General features: G+C 56.0%; 1 long non-coding RNA gene across 1 annotated transcript; it reads right to left on the reverse strand.

The window, feature by feature from the left end:
• Window positions 1-5,570: 5,570 nt before the first annotated feature.
• LOC124525507 (uncharacterized) lies at window positions 5,571-6,565 on the reverse strand. Its single transcript, XR_006965516.1, has 2 exons — window positions 6,281-6,565; window positions 5,571-6,198 (listed from the first exon to the last, which is right to left on the reverse strand). It is a non-coding gene; the product is annotated as an uncharacterized LOC124525507 (long non-coding RNA).
• Between the last annotated feature and the right edge of the window lie 676 nt (window positions 6,566-7,241).

Genomic DNA, 7,241 nt, shown 5'->3' on the forward strand with positions numbered 1-7,241 from the left:
AAGGCCTGGGCGTCGGCCTTTTCTTCTGCTCCGGTCCCCAGGAAAGCCCCTACCCCACCTGTGAACTCCTGGCCTCTCCTCGCAGCCCTCCAGTGCCCCCAGGTCGCCCCACCCCGACCATGTCCCCAGTCTCCTCCAGACACAGACCTACCGGCCCCCGTCCCAGCTATTGGTGACTTCTCTCCTGGCTTCTGAGGAAAAGGAGCCCCCTTCCCGGCATCTGTCCCCTCCTTTGCATCAGGGACCCAGCCTTCAGTTGGGGGGCTGTCTCTACCCCCTCAAGATGTAAGCCTGGCTGGTTTGAACCCCTGTCAGTGCTGCGACCTGTGGATGATTCCCCAGATTTCTGCATATTCTGGGATCCATTTCCTGCAGCCTGTCCTCACGCAAAGCTGACACCTGCAGGGCTGCATTTATTTCTGGAACAACAGCCGGTGGTTCCTTCCCATTCCACCCGGCAGCTTGGCCTGGGGTTGGAACTGTCCTGCTGATCCCATGAGGGGTTATCGGCACCCCGACTGGCCGCCTTATCTCTCCCCACCAGCTGTGGTTCCCTTTGCCCTCTTGTTCCTTGCCTTTCAGAACTACCTGGTCCTTGGTCTTCCTTGAGCTCCTGGCCCTGGTCCCAGCACTAAAGGGTTGTCCCTGGAAGTCCTGGGTGGCAGCCTTCTCCATGTGGGCAGTGTGGGGTCAGCACCTCTGCCCACCACCCCACCGGACTCAGTCCACCTTCCACAGCAGCTTCCCTCGTGGCCCCTTCCCATCGGCAAGACTGGGTCCTCCACCATGCCAACTGGCAGCCTGCAGATGTGTCTGGTCTGTCCTGTTTCAAAAGGGAGGAGGCTGCCGTACCCCCGGAGGCCTCTCCACCTTCCTCCGCCACCCTCTTCCCAGACTCTGACTTCTGCAAAGAGAAATCTTCACTCGATGTCTCCACTTCACCCGCCCTCCCTCCCAACCCCTTGCCTTTGCCAAGGTCACCTGGGACTTGCCGTTTCTCTAAGCTGAGAGGCGTTTGTCAGGCTGTATGGGGGTCCTCTTTGCTGCATGGCCCGCTGCCCACTCCACCACACCCTCTCCTCTCTCTCCAGCTCACCTCCTACAGCCCGACGCCCTCATTCCTTCTTCCTGGGGTCACAAGGAGGACCGAGGACAGGCCCAGGCCCCGCAGCAGCCTGGCGTCCCTGCAGGTGTCTGGTGAGCCCAGGGTTCCTGCCGCCCGCCCTACCCCTGGGCGGTCACGTCCAGCATCTCGCACCGTTCTGTCCCAGCCCTGATGGCGCCCAAGTGCCTGCCACAGGCCTGCCCCTCACAGCTGCAGGCATTTAGGGTGCAGGCCAGGGAGCCAGTGCTGGTTGGGGGAGACTTCAGACCAGAATTCCTCCGCCAGGAAACCACACAAACACCCAGAGGTGGGCAAAGCACGCCCCCCCCCGCCCCCCATGTGGCTGAAATCCTAAGACCCAGGGTGACAGTTCCCTCCTTGGGCTCAGGGAATATGTCATCGACGCTCACTGTCATCTCATTTTCTGCACAGGGTGAGGGGTCACACCAGGTCTCTGGGGGGGACTGCTGACACCTCCAGCCAGCATGTCTCAAAGTGAGCTCTCCCCACCCCCACCTGCTTCCACTCTGTTATTTCCATTTCGGGCAAAAGACGCTCAAACCCGCAGCCTTGAGTCACTCCACTGCTCACTCTTCGTTACTCACCGAGCCCCAAGCTTCTGCTGCTTCCTGGCCGCTAGCTCTGCCCCGCCACCCCCCCACCCCCCCGCCACCGCACTGCCCTCGGATCGGGCCTTCCCTCCTGGCCTGGGTCTCCTCACAGCCTCTAACCGGGTCCACCTGCTCAGTCTTAACCTCCCTCCCCGCAGTGCATTCTTCATCCTGAAGCCGCAGGATCTTTCTAACTGGCACACCTGACCAGTCTCTCCATTCCTGGAATCCTTCCTGTCGCAGACTGGACCCTTTGGCGGTCCCCTCCCTCTTATCACCAGCTCCAACCGCCCCCCCCCCAATCTCATCCCAACATGCTGCTCCTTCCTCCCCTGTGCCCTGAGCCTGTATCCCTCTCTGCACCAACTACTCTCCTCCCCTTCTTGCATAAGGAGTGCTACTTGGATCTTTAAAACACCACCTCCTCCAGGAAGCCCTCCTGATCTCTCTTCCTCCCTTCTCAGACCCTTTCTTCATCCCTCACACTCCATCGTTATTTTTTTTTTTCACTCACTACCTCCTCTACTGAGGGTCACTGTGCCTCTTTTTCTGTATCTCTGATCCCTGGTAGGGTCTCTGGCACATAAAGCTAATGTTTAGTGGTCACCAAGTGTGTGCCACGGCTGTCCTAAGCCTTTTTAGGGTATTATATAATCCTCATAAAGACCTTTTGAGGAAGATGCCACCATGACTCTCATTTTGTGGACAAGGAAACGGGCCTAGGAAGGTCAAACTTCTTGCCCTGGTCAGCCTGCTAGAGAGGAGTGGAATTGAAACTCCAACTCCTGGCTGGGCCGAGCTGGTGTGGCTTTCCTCCTCCTCTTGTCTCCTCACAGAGGCTCAAAGCCAGAAGGGACCCAGGGCACTTTCCCTTTGGCCTCTGAGCACCGGGCAGGTGCTCGGGGCTGTGTGGTGTGTGACCAGGGACACACGTCTCTGCCTTCCCCCTCACAGCTAGGTCCCCAGCTTGAAATCACAGCATTGTCAGCCCCTGGCCTGTCATTGCACAGTGGGGATTTTCAGAAATAAAGAAAGGGCTTTGGGAAACTCAAGCCAGAAATCCCAATAGGGAGAGATTTAGATAGATGGGGTGGGGGTCGGGAGTGTCCTGAGCCCCCGAGGATTCTAATGAGGATAAAAGGACCCACGGTCCCCACCAAAAGATGGTGGGAGAGGGACGTCCAATGGAACTCGACAGAACCCTGAGGGAGGGGAGGGGGACAGATGGGGAGATAAAGACCAGGAATAAATTTCCAAATGATGGGAAAGATGAACTTATCCCAAGGAAGCAATTTCAACAAAGAAAGAAGTGAGTCTGGAGACGGTGGCAGCAGCCTTATCAAGAACGTGAGGAAACTGCAGACAACGAAGCCTGTCACACAGCGTGCCTTCTCCCTGGGGACAGTTCCATTCTTCCGAGTCACAGTGACCACATGCCAAAGGCACAGCGCTAAGAGATGTGGCAGCCTCCTCTCTTGGCTCGGCTGGATAAGAGCTCCATGTGGCCCAGGCGAGACAGGGGTGAGGTGAAACGGGACCGCAGTAGTTCCACGGGAGGGGAATGAGCAAAGGCCATTTTTCTTCTATAACTGAAAAAAATTAGGGCTTCTATTTGGGGCAGTGGGGCACACAACTCTTGATCTCTGCATCATGAGTTCGAGCCCCACGCTGGGTGTAGAGCTTACTTTTTAAAAAATAGGGCTTATAAAATGACAAGATTTTTTTTTTTAATAAAAAGTGTCCAGAAAATAAATTTCAGGTGTCCTATGGGAAAATCGAGCAGGGTACAACGAGGACCCGACTCCCACCGCCATCACTGGTACAGGGAGCCCGCAGGCCGGACCTGACCGCTGGGGGATGGTGTGCGGCCAGGGCCTGGCACCCGGCCTGGCACAGGGTTCTCAGAAAGGGTGCCCACAAAGGGGATCGCCCGCCCTGGACCCTCCGCCCGGTCTGGGCTCACTCAGCGTTTGCCTCCACCAGTCGGGGGTTACGACGCCCTCCGACCCTCAGCCACTCATCTAATATTTATCGAGCCTCTACGGTGTGTAGGCAGCAAGCTAGGCCCTGGCGAATACGGAATCAAGGACGAGGGCTCTTACCCCCAGGGTCTCGCAATCCAGTGGGCACTGGCTGTGCAGACAATGAGGTCCCGACGCTAAACCAGAACTGTGGTTACTGGACACACAGATGACGGGAAAGGGGGGAGGGGCCAGGTGGCTCGGACGGCCCCCGAGGGGTGATCTCTGAACAAGGTCTTAAGAGATGAAGAGGGCTGGGAGCCGGGGAGAGGCACCACCCGGTTTGTACTGGCCTCACAGAGTACGACCACCACGGGGCACAGGGCAGCTGCCGCACTGGGAGCGGGTGTGCACGTCTGCGTGGACGGTCCCTGAAGTGGTCAAGTGACAAGCAGGCGGCTGAGGAAGGGTACACAGGCGTGTTCCCTGAACAGGCACGCAGACGCCACCAACAGTGGTGACCCCCGGGGTGGGGGGCGACGGCGAAGATGTCCCTCGTGGACGTTCCGGGACCGTATTGCCTTTCTGCCTGGTGCACACTTTACCCTTTGAGAAACTGTGAGACGGGAAGGAATGGGAAGCAAGTACCCAGGGGGCACGGGTTTCCTTTCGGGGGCACAACTAGGTGGCCTGGTGGTTGCACAGCCCTGCGAATGTACCACGTGCCACCGAGTTGGTCACTTCAAAATGGTTAGGCTCCGTGTGAAAAAGGCCACTAAAACAAAGCCCCTCCATGGCTGCCTAGAGGTGGGGACACAAGCTGGGACACGGCTACCGTGGACCAGGCCCACGAAGGGGCCCACGTGAGGGCAGGTGGTGGGGGGAGTAGGAGACGAGGGCCCCCCGGGGAAGACACCGGTCACCGAAGCTGACCCGGCCGAGGGAGGGCAGGCGTCTGAAACGTCAGAGGCCAGGGTCTCAGTGTCAATCACAAAACGGTGCTAAGCACCCTTACGGAAGAAGTTGTTGCCGCAGGGAGTTTGGGGACGTCCCCCAACCGTGGGCCCCAGAAGCCTGGCTCACCCCGTCTCCCGTCCAGAACCACCCTGGACTGGACACCGGCCGCACGGGGACTCCTGCTCAGGGGCTGACGGTCTCGAGGGGAGGGGATGGGGGGGGCTGTCTCCATCCTGGGGCAGGGGCACCCCAGCCTACGAGGGCTGCGAAACCGCAGGCTGTGTAAGGGTCCGAGGCAGCAGAGGAACTGGAAACAGCCCACGCCAGACAGCCGGCGGTGTTGGAGGCCAGTGCAAACCCCGGGCGGCAGCAGGAAAGTGGGAGGGGTGCGGGGGGGCGGGAAGGGGGGGGCGCCAGGACCCACACCTGCCCGGTTGCGTTTTTTCTTTAGGGGATACAGCTGCACCGAACGGAAACGCCAGGGGTTAGAAAAGGCATTAATGTTGACTTATACAGACTCCCAGATAGAACAGTCTCGTTTTTGAACGAGTAGGACTTTTTGATACTGGGCTTCACGTGTGACAGGGACCCGTGCCATTCTGGACTGAGACTTTGGACCGGGATTCCTGACGGCCGCTCCCCTCACTGCTCACACCGGCGGTGTGCGTCCTCGTGATGGGTGCTGAGAACAAGCATAAACCAGATCAGGAAGGACTCGGTTCGCTCCGGCCACTGCACCAAGTGCGGGAGGGGTGTCTCCTGAGGGAGAGGAACTTCTCTCTCAGATCAGCTAGCGCAGGCTTTGAAAGTCGCCTTCAAGGGAGTAATCCCCCCTCGTGCCAGCTCGCCCTTGTCCTCCGCGACGTCAAGGTAGTCACCCCCAGAGATGACGCACCCACGATCCCCCAGACCACTGACACGTTTTCACACCAAATATTTCAGTGTTGTCCATTAGCTCTCATTGATTTTTATTTAGGACTCAAATGAACACTGACCAACCACGTTACAAAATCCTTTATTTTCACTCTTCCCAACTTAGACTCTGCCGCAAAGCCGACGTTCGGTCGCCACACGCCAGCGTATTTTCACTTGGTCTCACGATTCTTTGCGACACTCGTTCAGATGCTCCATTTTCCAGCCAATAACCGGCCTGCGCAAGAATGGAAGGTAAGATCATCCACACGACTTCCTCCTCTTCAGTCGTGAGCTCGCTTGCTTTTGCTGAGGGGAGTCCTCTGCGAGTCAGCGCACCTCAGTGTGAAGTCGAGCAGGGCCCACTCCCGGCCTTCACGCGGCCACGGCGTCCCCGGGCCAGACCCGACTTGCAGGCCCCCACGGTCGGCGGTGCTTCTCACCGATGAAATGGCTTCTGGGTGCCCAAACTAACTGGACAACTAGGGAACACGCTGTGGATTCAGCAATCCGAAGCAGGTTTTTAACAGCTGGTGCGTCTCCGAGGCACGTCACGGGTCAGCGTGTCTGCGTGACCGCGTGTCCACTGATTTTGCTTCTTCGGTCGCAAACACAGTGTTAAATTCCGTGCGGCTGGGTCACGTGAGCACGTCTGCAAGTGTGTGAGGCATTTCATCTTTAGCAGCGAATCATGTGACACCGTGCCTAACTTCAGGGCACAGTCTGACACTAACCTGATGAAGAGCGTGATTCTGTTTTATGCCAGGTTATTTTTGAAGATCCACACGCTTTCCTGCCTAACTTAGACGCTGCAGGGTCAAGCGCTCGTGAGGTGTCCTTGGTGCTCCTGGCTTCACCGGGTAACTTCCCCACGCAAACGGGGCATTTGGGCGAGGACAACAGTCAAGATGTGAATCCATGTTTGAGACCGGGGGTGTGCTGGCTAATTTATTTTTTTGACCAGTGTTTAGTCTTGTGAATTTTTTCTTAATGTTTATTTTTGAGAGGGGGTGGAGAGGGACAGAGAGAGAGAGGGAGACAGAGAACCCAAAGCAGCCTCCGTGCTGTCAGCGCAGAGCCGGATGTGGGGATCGAAGTCACAGGCTGTGAGATCATGACCTGAGCCAAAGTCGGACGCTCAACCTACTGGGACACCTAGGCAGCCCTAGTCCTATGAATTCTGAAGTCACTCTGGATTTAATAAAAATGTAAATATCTATACAAATTAAAACTATTCCTGGTACAGAGAAAGGGCTGTGGGAAAACTCAAGGAATCTGATTAAATCTGTGGTTAATAGCATTATATCCCAATATTCATCTCTGCTTGGATACATGTGCTGTACGAGGCCTCTGAAAGCTTGGTAGGGCCCATGGAAACCCGCTGGGCCACCTCTGCATCTCATCCATAAATCTAAAATTATTTAGAATGAAAAGTTACAAAACCCAAATCTGGTAAATAATAAATACTAAAAGACACTATACAGGCCTTATGGCTTCAGAAAATGGGTAAGAAATTTGAAAGCCTAGAATCTTCAGAATTTTCTGCAACAAGCTGCCAGGAGAAACTCAAAAAATTAAGCACCCCGCTTATAAAAGTAGGAAAGGTTGAAATACTAATTTCAATTCAGCAATTAAAACTCTGAAAAATTCATAATACAAATGCCTTACTCTTGTATTATAAATTACTTTTAAAAA

This window comes from Lynx rufus, unplaced genomic scaffold (genome assembly GCF_022079265.1).
Source record: "Lynx rufus isolate CCGP_SWC_20201006 ecotype Redwood Valley unplaced genomic scaffold, mLynRuf1.p SCAF_43, whole genome shotgun sequence".
Classification (NCBI taxonomy): domain Eukaryota; kingdom Metazoa; phylum Chordata; class Mammalia; order Carnivora; family Felidae; genus Lynx; species Lynx rufus.